Genomic DNA, 14,497 nt, shown 5'->3' with positions numbered 1-14,497 from the left:
CTAGAAAATCTTCAACACTAAAACCCAATTAACTATATAAGCCTCGACACTTGATCTAAGATAAATATTATTTCATCGTTTTTAAACAACTCGATCTTTTATCATGTTCAGAATGAGGACTTGATCACGAACGTGGCCTATTTTCAATACTAGTACATGTATCGTCAAAACAGTCCTGGTTTAGTTATATGAAACTAATTCAACGTCTTCCGAATTATATGATCACTTTGTTTTGCTGATTTCAGCAAACATTTGAGATAAGGAGACTCAATTATAACATGATACATTCAACAGCCACCAAATAGTTACAGTGTATATACTGTAGGCCTATAAGTTTGTTTTGTTCCTATTTGTTTAACATCGACAAAATGTACAGAAACAATTTACCCAGACATCTCTTAATTGGTGAAAGTAAATCGATAAGTATAAACAGCTACACTGTAAATAGGCCTACATTTAAGAAAGTAAAACGGTAGGCCATGTACACACAATAATCGATCAATGATTGAACATAAAAGTAACGAAAGGTGGCTTGTAACGAGTAGAATACAAATACAGTGAAAATTCACCGTTGCATGAGGTAGCCAGACAACGCTTTGCAACACTTGAGGCATTATTATGTTATACGCCTAAAATAGTTTCTGCACCCCCCCCCCCCCCCGTCCTTTCTCGCGAGGTCGAGATGAGGCTGATGGAAGGACGAAAAGTAGTTCTCACGATGAAAAAAGGAAGAGATATATTATGAGCACTTGTTACGGCTTTCAGAATTCTGATATACTGATCTAATGATCAATAATCCTGTACGATTTGCTTTGTATAGTTTTCATTTGATCAGTGATTTTGAGCTTTGCCACTGTGCGAAATCACAGACGGGGGACATATTTCATGAAACTATAGTGACGATCACAAAATACACATACATATATTATATATATATATATATATATATATATACAAAAGGTGTATAGTATATATATATTTATATATATATAATATTTCAGAACTGTATTTGTAGGACGGGTCAAACTGAAATGAGAACCGATAGAGGCACACCCCCCCCCCCCCAACACACACACACACATTGTACAACTTCCATAGTAATACAACTTGTACCATCATCGTATTTGTCAAAGATCAATAATGCTTGTGGAACTTGTGAGCTGTTTAGCATGTAACTGACCTACATTGCTATAACACCTCTGCTACGGGTGTATTGACAAATACGGTCCTGTGTTTGGTACACCAGACAATGACCAACGATTTAATGTATACCCCTGAGTGATCAGAAAATCCACAAAATATTACACCCCGGAGCGTGTCGATTAATTCTTTCTTAATGCTGTTGTTGTTGTTATTATTATTGTATTAGTTTGCTTGGTTTTCATTTCGATTTGGTTTGGTTTGGTTTGGTTTGGTTTGCTTTGGTTTGGTTTGGTTTGGTTTTGTTTGGTTTGGTTTGGTTTGGTTTGGTTTGGTTTGGTTTGGTTTGGTTTGGTTTGGTTTGGTTTGGTTTGGTTTGGTTTGGTTTGGTTTGGTTTGGTTTTTCGGTTTTGGTTTGCTGTTGTTGTTTGTGAAGATATTTTACGAGCAGAATGCTCACATTATTTGTCATACACGGAACTATACACTGTAGGTGATGTCTCGCCTAATCCTTGGGTCTGCACATGGAGCTACATCCACGGTCTGGGCATGGAGCTACTACATGTGGCTCCATGGTCTAGGTGACGTGCAATGCCCGACGTGGAACACTCTCTTGTATACCAGTAATTTTAATTGGCGAACGAGGCAATCTGCAAAATCCATTAATGGTCAAATAGTATAGATGCGTCTCCAGGCGTCCTCTGGTAAAGAGGAGGAAGAAGGTACGGTTGGAAAGACATCTAGTTGAGCTATATAGGAAGGTCGACAACGGTCTCGAATAGCCTCGATATATTTAAAGACATGTCGGCAACATAATTTACATCCATTGTATCTGTATTGATTCCAAGCATTCGGCATTCACGCCCGTCATATGGGAACAACGCACAGTCATCGAGCGTGTCACTCGTGATAAAAGTGTAGCTTCAAGAACTATAAACAGATTGATATATAGCTCCAGATTTTGAACTGTTCTTATTTTTTTCTTTTTACTTTTGATGTGACAATTGCCCTAATTATTTACAGTAACTCATACACTGTATAACACTTTGTCCAGGGAAATACTAAATCTTCTCCGTTATGTTCATTTCGAAACGTATTATGCATACTAATAGGTCCTAAAATCATTAAGAATGTTTGAACTTGGCCGATTTTGTATTTCCGTAGATCATTGCACAGGCTATCTATCCTAAATTCGGCTTATTCCGATAGCCAAAATCGCCATTAACTCTTCATCTCCTCCCCTTCCCCTTCCATTAAAAGAAAAACATTAACAACGAAAATCATCCGAATAAACAACTTGCGAGGTCTACATCAAAGACTAAGCGCATAAGTCGGATGTCCGATCATATCAACCTGACCTAGTTAGGGGCAAGTTTCGCTAGCTCCAGCTCCATGTCAGTCGAGCAGATCGGAGCTGGAAAAACCTGTATGATCTCTACACCAGAGATCCAATACCATTCGATTTATGCAAAGTTAGAGTTAGCTTTTTAGGCAGACTATGAGAATCAAAACACGACTTTGAAAAAGAATAAGGGAGTCTGAAATCTGCCTACGCGATAATTCTCGTGGTGACTTCTGCTACCGTTATGTTTCGTTTGGCTTCCAGGTGTTTGTTGTAGTTACCCAAGATCTTATTTGGATAGGTGAAACGCGGCGCATTGTCTGAAAGCAATGTCTCCACACACGATTGTTCATTACCTCCTTTTGTAATGGAAGATTATGCGCAGATCTTGAGAGGAGACTAATCCCGCATGCTGTTAACTTGTCCCAGTGAACTTTTGAGGAAGTTCACTCGGCCGCGAGCTCGGCACGCGACACACGACGCCACTTCGATTCGATCGTACCAGGGAGGTGAGAGTCACCTCCCTGATCGTCACCACTAGGAAGACGAAGAATCCATCTCCTTCTCAATCGTACCTTCTTCATCGTTCAGTCTTGCCATGTCAGAGTAGAGAGGTGGTTGTCACCTCCCTGGTCAGAGCAGCAAGCGAGGCCATCCTTCTCAGCCTGGCTGTCGAAGACGCGGGCATCGATGACGACGAAGAGTTGAATTCCAGTTTGAATTGAGTTGTGTCGTTTGTGTGGTGCAAGAATAGCTCATTATATACAAAATATCGTAAGCATGACGTAACCATTACACACTACTGTGTCTTTCGGAAGGCAGAGCTACCAATTCTCACGCATTCTGCGTGAGACTCAAGCATTTAAGGGCCATCTCACGATCTCACGCATGGCACCCATTTTTCTCACGCATCAGGCGAAGTCTGCAACTTGGGCCTATAATAAAGAGCATAGCTCAAAAGATTAAAGTGATAGTTGCAAATGAAGGTATATTTCCCTTTTGTCTTATAGTCACTTAAGTATGCACCTGATCGCAACATTAAGAGCTAAAAATTGAAAAAGCTCCCTACCGGGGCGACGGGGGGGGGGGGGGGGGAACCCCTCCACACCCTCGCTCGCGCGCTTATTCGCATGCCGAGATGCCGAGTCATGAATATCTCACTCATAAAATTTTTTTGAACTTGGCATCCCTGGGAAGGTGGGAGCTATCATTTTCTGTATTTCTCAATACTTACTCGATCAACTCTCTGATTACCATCGTTGCGACAGACATGATTTTGCACCGTCATGTTAGAACTGCTGCTTCATACTCAGTAAAAAACAAAAACAAAAACAAAAACAAAAACCTATAACAATGAAACATGCATTGCCGACGATGCAGTTTTATTGCAGAAGATGATAGACCTATTAAATGGTTTTGATATAGGCCCTACTCAATTCATCGGGTCGGTTCACGATAGACAGACAACACAATTTCCTCGGTAGGCAGTAGTGTAGTTGATTGCCTTTTCAGATCCCAGATTCCAGTTCTGAGAGAAAAAGCGCTGACTTCCGACGATTTCTCACCATCAGACAGACAGCGTCGCCAGGCGTCATAACAAACATTATGCAGCCCTGAAAGCAGGGTAACTGGCGTTCACCGATTCCAACACGAACAATGCCCAATCGCAATCGTTGTAAATGCCTACTACCAGGATAAAACTTCGGTCTATAGTAATCTTGGAACACACATGAAACTATTGCCACATGACTATAAATTCACAAAACAAGAGGAAATTGCGTTTCTTTGTTTGTTTTGTTTTTAATTAATCGTGAGCTCTGTAAGCATTAATCATTCTTCGCGTCTCGGAATGAGACAGACCCGTCTGTTGTTGGTAGACAAACATACACATCGAAGAGAAAAGCAATTCACACAATACCCTTTCGCAATGCTCTTATTGGGCCATTCAGATACGGTATACGCTGAAACAGACTTATGTTGTAGGTCTACAGCATTGTGCCATCGATTCTTTCTTCTTCTTTTTTTCAGAGCAATTACGAGAATGTTGTGTCACGTAATGGATCGATATTATGTCATACAGCGCGTAAATACATACGCGAGGAATTTAATCGATTTTATTTATTTATATCCCATGTGTGTACGATTGTCCAAGGGAAATAAGGCACATCGATAACATCCATTTTATGTGGTAAATTAATACGACGGATTTCTCGCTCAACTGCAAAATATGACTCGACGAGGCTGCATAGAAACTTCGACATCCTCCTCCAAAATAAACGAATAAATAAATAACGAAATAATTATAAAGCATACGACAAAGAAGAATAAGAAAGAACAACAACACAGAAGAAGCAAGGGTTACGACACCACACAAAGTACATTTCATGAAAGTTTGGTAGAGCACACACAAAATAATGTTGACGAAATGAGCTTGTGATGGGAAACCTTGCACCAATCAGGAAACAAATGTGGCAAGTGGAAACATGGGCACATTCACACAGAGCACACAGAGAGACAAAAAGACAGACAAACAGAGAGACAGATGTATACAGCAGTGTGTAGACGTGTTGTGAACCCATGAAAGCACGGTTACAGACCAAAAAAAAAAAAAAAAAAAAAAAAACCTCCCAACAGAGACCCTGGGAGGATAACTTTGCGTGACCCCGTTGGGTTTCAGCCGGGGACCGACTGACGAAGCACAATGGTTTCTTTTGTGCGTAGGCGAACTAGCTCTATGCAAATTCACTTCTCCCCCACTACTCCCCCCCCCCCCCCCCCCCCCACCTAGATTTATTCGCTCCCATGCTCGCTGACTCTTTTTCACGAACTTTTGATACCACAATAACAGGAAGGTGTGAAGTCTTGTCTAAATGTTTAAACGGTTTTAGTTCTCAACGTATAGGACCCTATAAATAAAAGTGGGTGAGAGTTTTAGCGGCGATCCGACACGACAAGGGACCGGGCGTCATGGGCTGGACATTCCTTGCTCTATACAATGTAGAAGCATCTCTTTATTCGCCCTCAAGCGTGCACAGGGCAGATCACATTCTGTAGCAGCGTTGATTAATGAATAATCACCTACTAGTATGTAAGGCTTTTACGTGTCAAGAAGAAATAAAATGACGAGTTACTACTCACTCATAAACAAAATTTTCAATTCAGATAGTAAGATATAGGCCTACTTGACAAAAATGCAAGAAGTCCTCAGACCCCAATATCTCGGCTCAGCGGTGAAGCGATTTCGAGCTAGAACGCGGTTACAGTGTAGAGTGATTTATACCAGGGAGGTGAGACACCTCACCTCCCTTACCTGGTTATACTAGTAATTATTGTTTAGATTCTCTGTATTATAAGATGCTCAGATGTCCGAAGAAAAAAAAGAGAGAGAAAATCAAAGTGACTTTCACTCGTGCAGTTCGTCTGCAATAAAAGCGGAGGACGATGGTTCATGGTTGAAAGTGATAAATGTTCCTAAAAAAAAACAAGAAGTCAGTCTAACTACTTTGAACTGATCTTCGCTTTTTGTTTTTTTAACTGATTCGTTTATAGACGCAAGAGACATACACGATATTGTACTGTACATTGCAAACACATGAAACCAAAAATGCAATGCGCCATTAATGTTTGAACTCTGAGCCACCTACATATTGTAAGGAGTCAAAACTGAAACATTATTTTCTTTTTAATTAATACGATTATTGGAAGTGCCACAAGAATAGACTGAGGATCGCACTTTTAATATATTAATATATTTTCATACTGTCAATGGTCCTCGAATAATGCAGGAAGCAATTGTGGGATTACAAATGAGGCCAGAAACTACAGTACAACGAGGTGAAGTGTCGATCTGTAAAACAAAAGAAACATGCTGTAAGTGTTCGCTGACACATCACATGGATTGTTTTGCACCATCGCAAATCTTTCACAAGCTACAATGTATGTCAGCGAGTCATAAAACTGTAGTTAAGGTCGCCTACTGCACTGTTGGGGTAATGAGCACTCAACGGGATTCAGTGTATCAATTTACAGTACACTCCCAGAAGACGATCAGCCTCATATATAACTCCCATCGCTTTCTAAGATTTTTTTTTTGATTTTTTTTTTTTTTTTTTGGGGGGGGGTATATTCATCATAAAGTTGGGTTTTTTTTCAATTACAGAATGTACACTCTTAAAAAAAACTTATGCAAAAGAAATACAGAGCAAGTTTTACTTTTAGAGATTAAAGGTGTGGGGATCAGCCAAATAAAAAAAAAAGTGACATGCTTGCGAAAAAAAAAAGAAGAAGGGGGAAGGGGGAAGCCTCACAACAAAGATGTCAGTATGTGGGACTGGGAATAATATCCATGAGTTTTCTTTGCATGAAAGTGTGTCCTTGTTTGTAAGTATGTGTGTGTGCATGACTTGTACAATATTGTACCCAGGGTGTATCTAAACTTTACATTTCTCTCTGCAATATATCAACATTCTGAATTTCAAGTGTTAATATTGCTGATACGCATTTCATTCATTAGTGTACTCTGATAATAATACAAATTGTACTCTGATAATAATACAAATTGTACATGTACAGGTATGATTTCTTCCATCATAAAGCATTATATCCATACAGATGCAATGTTCTCTTTGTAGCTGCTGGCTTCCAATGAACTTCATAGAAACAGTATGGCGACTTCCAATTTGACGATCACGGTGACTTTCCATTGCTTTTATTTTCCATTTCTTTTGTGTAAACATTGCTACACTGTACATTGTACAATAAGGGAGAAAAAAAAAAGAGAAAAGAACTCACTCCATGCGCATCTTGAGGAATAAAGTGCAGGCAGCCAACAAGGTTGCTTTCAATGAGAGTAGCCTACAAGTACAATGTACCTACAAGTATGAACACTAGTTACCCAATCACAATTATGACTGATGATAATAAACAAAGGTGATAAACTGGGAAATGTGTCATCTGTTGATCAAACCATATGAAACAATACTGCATTTCAGATAATGGAAATAAAGCCTGAATCATTTCTGTTATCAAATCAAAACTGAACACATTCTGTGCCTTTTGAAAATCACACAAACAGAACAATTTCTTGAACTTATTTCTTTTGATCAATGACAATTCACTTCTTCTCTGATAGTCTGTTGTATTCCCTTTGAGACTGTATACATAGGGATCTACAGTATAATGGGCAATAGTTCGTTTGATAAATTACTCCTTAGTTCTCATCCATTTATCAAAATGAAGAGACTTGATTCCTCTGCTGAATGGACATCTGCATTATATTGTGGGATATCATGAATGCCATATCATCAAGGCCTTTTTATTCATTTGATAATGAGAGCCTAAACCGGCGTGTGACTCACTTCCGAAGTGTTAAAACTCTCTGTTTCTGTTGGGTGTGTTTGGGGAGGGGTGGGATCATTGCTCGTCCACTGAAACTGATACGGCCAGGCTTGATGGACATGACATAAAGCTATCACATCACACAAAGGAAATACAATCGCTAACACACGCGACGAATACCTGCAGAGTGTATCATAATTTTCTCTACAAGTGAGATGATATTGTACAATGTATGATGTAAAAACGTGTTGCAACCAATCAAAAACAAGCTGGAAGACAGACATCCCGGCGAAGTTCTTGTTGCTCCGCCCAATGTGTGTGCTACATTGTATACACCCACTTTTGTGAATTCATGAATATTCATCACAATGTAGGCCTGTAGGCATATCATGCAAAAGAGGCTTGCCTCACTGACATGGTTATTAACACTGCCAGCACCATATGTGTGTTGTGAATGCAGTGAAAAGATAATCTTTATCAATTACTGGTTAATTAGTTTTCTATGGGATTCTAAAGTCCCAACAACCTCTGTACTGAACCCATCAGATTCCTGCCTGGGGTGAAGAAGAAGAAGCATTATGATGTCACAATGCTAAAGTGGTAAAAGATGGTCACATTCCCTCTTTTGCAAGGCCCTCTCAACTTTCAAGTCATATCTGAAGGCATGAGGTGGTATTGTGCTCATAAAGCATACATGTACAAACATCATGAAGTACAATGTACAACATACAGTACAGTCAACCTCATGATCGCCTGCATTGTACGACATTGTAGGCCTACGGTATGTCAACTTTGCACCTGGGGAAGTCGAAAAACGGGTGGAGTCAAGGTAAAATCCTACCCCTGATGGATATTACTGAATGCACTCTGAATATTTCTGTGTCAGTTGAAATTCAGCCACATCACAGGTTTTTCTCTGGGCCCTTTGAATTTGACTTACACCTTGTACATGTAGGCGAAGTTGATACATATCATGTGAAACTGGCATCATTCTGCATACATTGTACGTACAGAACTCTTCAAATGAGAATAGAAAGTAGAAACTCCCCCCCCCCCTTTTCTACTTCTATTTCTTCTTCTTCCATCTGCCAGTCACCTTACAATAAAAGATTCACAGCTGCCAAGTGAATGTGATAGTTATGATCATAAAATGAAGTTTGATATGCCTGAAAGGAACCGAGACACCATTCCCAAGCTTGCATTGCAGTATTCTGACATACTGTACATGTATTTCCTACAAAGTGACTCCTGAATTCAACATTGTCCATAAAAGCACCACTGTTAACATGGAAAGGAAAGTCACTCATTTAAGTACACAACAAATTTCAATTTCATGTGACAGAGGCAATAACAATTACACCACAATTACACAACATGTCTTGTTAAAATACAGGTACAAAGGTTGTATCTGTATCGTGAGCAACTACAGATACACATGTGGGACTACAAGTTCACTGTTCAAACTTTACGGTGGGTTCTTCGACCAGGTCTGATTTGGGGGGGGGGGGGGGGGGGTTTGCTTTTGTTTTTGTCTTTTACGGATCTGACTGCCTTCTTCTACAGCTGGTCCATCAGATATCTACATGTACGCAAGCACATGAGCGGGCGACATGTACAGTACAGGTTGTACATCGTGTTAACTGTACAATAACACAGCAGCATTCTACATCGTAACCCACATGCCTGCTCAAATGAGACATCTGAATTTGTGATGGGCAAGTATAAATATTGGATACACGCATGTAAAATACTGTACATTGGGCACTTGAGCAAACGCTGTAAAACCAGAAATTCTTATGTGCATGAAACTTTCACGAATTTCACAAGGAGCCAATACAGTATGTGGAGAGGAATCCCCTCTTATCATTCACAACTAATAAAAACACATGTAACATACACTGTAGAAATACAACTTATATTTGCAAACCAAATTTAGACCTCATCTGGGAGACTGTTAGTCCCCAAGGGGAAATACTCCTGTACATGTACAGTACGTGATAGTTTTAAAAACAAACATAGTACATTTTATATGTGAGAGTGGATGCAAAACATCAATTTAGATACATGTACATCGACCTCGTACATTCACTTTTCACAGTATGTGAGGTGAAAGTCAGACATTTAAGAATAAAACGCATGCAGTGAAAAGTTTGACAGAGGTTTTACTGCTGCTTGGCCATCACAGCAAAAAGGATGTGGTTGTAATAGATCTGTAACTTTCATTCATCTTGATATATCAAGTGTACCAAGAGGTCAATGGCTATTCTTTTATGCAGCTGCACAGAAAACATTCTTTTTTATTCTGAAATTGATTTCATTACTTTATTGGGCACGAACGGTACTGCACATCTCCTGCACAATTCTGCGAAAAAGAAAGGGGGAATTCCATGTAAACCTATTGAAATAAACCTACATTGTAGATCCAAGGTGTTGTTTTGCACCATCAATACAGAGTTGCATTGTTTGGAGCTTGTGCCATTAAGCAGAAAAGTTTAAAAAAAGAAAAAATGAAATGAAAGCTGGAAATTTTTCAGAAGATAGTTTGCCCATATCATTCCCAGCTCCTAGGCAACAAAACAACTAGGCTGTGCTTTGAATTCAAGCTGCTCTGGATGCTAAAGACATACAGTCATCTTGTTCGGCGTTGCAGGCCATTCCCTTTCCAGTGCATCACCGGGGCATGATATTTACAATGCAGGTGCATTAAGTATGGGATGATTATCTAGCTCAATTCATGCCTGCAGCATGGTGTCATCAGCAGCAGTTGTACCTGAAATATATGCTAGTACTACTATGTGCACCCCTAACAATCAATATGTCCCGAAGCTGTAACAATACACCATGGGGGGAAACTGTGCGACAAGAACATAACAGCAATAATAACAAGTGGTGTTTGACTGCACAAGTAAGATTATTCTAATACATTGTGTTGTTTCTGTGCATTTTTTCTTTACACAATAGAGAAATTAATCTAGGGGATGAGGGTAAAATCCACTAGGCAGATATGGTCCAGGAGCTAGGTCACAATAGAGTTGTCTCAAATTTCTGTGATTACTAGAGCAAATGAAACCCGCCCCCCTGTTCTCCCCTTGTTATGTCCCCACACTACACTCTAGTGTTGTATCTCCCCCCCCCCCCCCCCCCACACCCTACTGGCTGCCTCACCTGATGAGGTAGCCAGAACAAAGAGCAATGGTGTTCCACAATTCCAGGGGTGTGGAGCAGCCAAACGCAGCTCTCTAGTCTTCAACCTACAGACAACCTGATGTGACTCACAATGTCACTTCACTTCCATCGAGGCCTGAGCCAACATCATATCCCTGTCACTGCCAACTGCAGGACATCATGTAAAATGGCAATGGCATTTTAAGACAGCGGTCCTGACAGTGTTCATGGCAGCAGAATAGCAGCAGGTCCTTTATTGCTCGCCATACGTGCAAGTACAGTGTACCTGGACATTTTCTTGCCTACACAATTTTGTAAATTTGCCGCAAGTTGACAAACTTGTTCTGCTGAATTTTCTTTCCTGCATGGACAATTATGTAGCTCATGCTGTTCATTTGCTATGCCTATGGTCCATATTACTGGGGATTTAAACAGCTGTCTATGCTTAGAGCATGGAACAAGTCTACAGCTCTAAAACATCTCACTTTCAAGCAGCATGCTCCTTCTAGCTTCTCACAGGGGACTGGGACATACGGAAAGGCTTTTACAAACAGCAGTGCTGATCTAAAAACATTTCAATTATAAATCTATAAATGCTGGGTACAGGAATGAAACACAATAGACATTGCATGTACTCACATACAATGTAAGACATTACAAGACTAAGACCCCAAGAGGCATACTGTATAATAAATTCCATGTAAAGAACAGCTGTTTATTTTTTTTTTCCAGTAGACTAGAGTTTTACAATGAGCTCTAGATGATGGCACTATTGCAAACTCCATAACTTGTACATACATGTTTATGTGCACACCATGGCACTCTGCTGAACACAATGCAAAAATGTACACAGTACACACATGTATAACTTATTACAGCATGCGTCATACAATATTCAGGCATAAGTACTGTAGGTGTGTGAACATTTATATCATGATACAGTACAGACCTCTACTCTAGCATACAGAACACAAATTTCTGTGCCAGCTGAACTGTTGAACTGATCTGAAATGTGTCATTTCATTACACAAAAGCTTGCATTTTGTCAGTGCATTAACTGTGAAAAGCTGAATGACAACTTCCCTATGGTGGGTGTGTTCTTTTTGTTTCGTTGGTTGATTACAGAACAGTTGACATTGTTCTGCTTGAAAAAAAAATTTCCGAAAGGATGTCGTGTATTGTGTTCTTTCACATCTGTTATCATGCATCATGAAGTTTGACTCTTATATTAATTCTGTGTGACTTTGCACCAATTTGCTTCATAGCAAAGTGTTTCCAAGATGAAAGCTGATGTTTAACTTTTACACATGTACATCTACCAAGAAGCATGTGTGCAGATGAGATATGTAACCTGTACATGTATGTATAGGAATTTGTCATACAAAAGTGACAGTTGTACATACAAAAATGTATGAGACAGTCATACTGTGCATACAATTTGCTTTGAGTTATACATGTAGCAGTTACCTAGGCTATAATTTTATAAACCAGTCTAGACCCTACATTTGTAGTTGTATGTTTTGTTTTGTTTTGTTTTATCATGGGTGAAGGGAGGTGATGTATTACTATGTAGAACCTAGGTAGCTTTAAACCCGTCGAGGACGGACTGATTTTGTTACACCACGCATTTCCCATAGAGACCTGCACTCAGGACTCGTCCTCAACGGGTTATGGAAAATACATCAAAAGACTAAGAGCATTGAAAAAAAAAATTAACTACACACTCTAGCGGTCTACACTCAATTCTGTGTCCGGTATTTATATTAAAAGTTGAACATGTTTAACAGCTCTATACTTTAAGTGCTCAAGAGTAAACACGGTACTGAAGAGAGAAACAACAAGTTGACAATGGTTGTGTGATCTATGATGTTTCTTAAGATCAGGGAAAATCGTTCTGAAGCTCGCTGAATAATGAAAAGAGTAAGACTGGAGTCTGCACTGGAGAGCTCTATAATTACAGTATTACCTACTAAGTATTTATTGGCTGGGCCTACTCGCCTGTCCCTAGGTTTATTTAGTTGGTAGACAAAAGTATGAAAAGCACAGGACAATGAGGAGCCTCGTTGTTATTTCCTTTAGCAACAATAACCTGGATGTGTTGTCTGACCCGAGAAAGCCTATTTATCTGCTAATTAGTTCCCTGCAAGCTGCAACAAAGACTAAAAACCGTGAGCTCCATTCCACCAAATTTCCGGGTTTGGGGACCCGGTGAGCTCTGCGGTCCTTCGATTGACTTTGCCTTGAATTTCTGCGTGTCACTCACTCCAACACGGAAATGTTTGTTTCCTCTTCTTAATCTAGCCTATTCGAGGTGAAGCACTGGAATCTGTCCTCAAGTTGTACCCTTTAAACCCAAATATGGCAATAGTAGATATGACTGAACGTGATGCAGCTCAATAATTCGATGGAAATCTAGCAATGGGAAGATTGAACCGTCTGGTCAACATACCTTGTTCTCAATTCAGCATCGTGCGTGGCAATAGTAAACAATGAAACGGTCGCCGCTCTTGCGGGTGCTCTAGCTCTGTTCTCCGTGTAGACCTTCACACAGCTCCAGCAGTGTGGCTGCTGCACGCGTCGCAAAACGATGCCTTGGTTATGGGCAAATCGCGCACAGACACTGGACAGAAAGTCGGCGAAAATCAGCTCAGAATTGATCCAAAATCGACGTTGACGTATCAGCTCAGCTCAAAACTCGTAGATGTACATCTAAGAAACAAGAATGAGGTGTAGTCAAAGACGAAAGTTGATGCTCGCCTTCGTAAAGAGCAACTTAGGCACCATTTTTGACCGCACAGATCGCTTCGCTTCGCAACCGATACAATGTTATGATATTATTTCGTTGATGCGTGTGCGTGCGCGTCGCTCCCGATCCCGTGCCTGTGTGTGTGTACGTACGTGTGCGTAAAGTAGCGAGCGTATGTACCTTCGCTCGCTCGTTACATAGCCAGCTTTCGAGTGCGATAAGTGTATCTGGGTCCTGTGCACGCACTGCATGCCAGAATGACTCATATCCCGCACGTTGTAATCGACGTCCGTGAAATGAACTCGGCGGCCCCAGGTCAACCCGCCGTGACGAAGCGATTCAAACTTATGTCGAAAAAGAAGCGAGGAAAGAAAGGGGGAAAAAAAACGAATGCTCCGTTTCTATCCAAAGTCAGACAGGTTTTTGTTGGGTACTGGCCAAATTTTCCTGATCACATTAGCTGCCAAATGCGTCTCGGGTCACACCACACCCGCTTCAAAATCACGTTCACATGACCCGAGGTGCGTGAACGTTTGCCCGTCTTGTAAAACGGGGGGGGGGGGGGGGGGGGGGGGGAGGGGGGGGGAGAAGAAAACTTCCTATGTCGTTTCACATCTCTGGATTATTCATAGAAAGATCTAGCAGATGAATACATTATGTGCGGAGCATGCAAGTTTGTTTAGCACAAATAAACAATGTCGAAAGAAGTTTAAAAGTGTGCATTGTTTGGCATTATCAAGCACTCACGAGCTAAACTATGCTACCCT

At 40.4% G+C, this 14,497-nt stretch overlaps 1 protein-coding gene across 1 annotated transcript in view; it reads right to left on the bottom strand.

Annotated features, from left to right (window-relative positions):
* Nucleotides 1–13,790, bottom strand: part of LOC139731920 (uncharacterized) — a 121,399-nt gene extending 107,609 nt beyond the window's left edge. Inside the window, exon 1 of the mRNA XM_071642796.1 lies at nucleotides 13,434–13,790. The gene's annotated coding sequence lies outside the window, so the exon portion shown is untranslated. The remainder of the gene's footprint in view (nucleotides 1–13,433) is intronic.
* Nucleotides 13,791–14,497: the final 707 nt, after the last annotated feature.

Source organism: Diadema antillarum, unplaced genomic scaffold (genome assembly GCF_040938485.1).
Source record: "Diadema antillarum isolate AM-2024a unplaced genomic scaffold, OU_Dant_1.0 seq00000386_RagTag, whole genome shotgun sequence".
Lineage (NCBI taxonomy): Eukaryota > Metazoa > Echinodermata > Echinoidea > Diadematoida > Diadematidae > Diadema > Diadema antillarum.
This window is presented reverse-complemented; position numbering and strand designations above follow the sequence as displayed.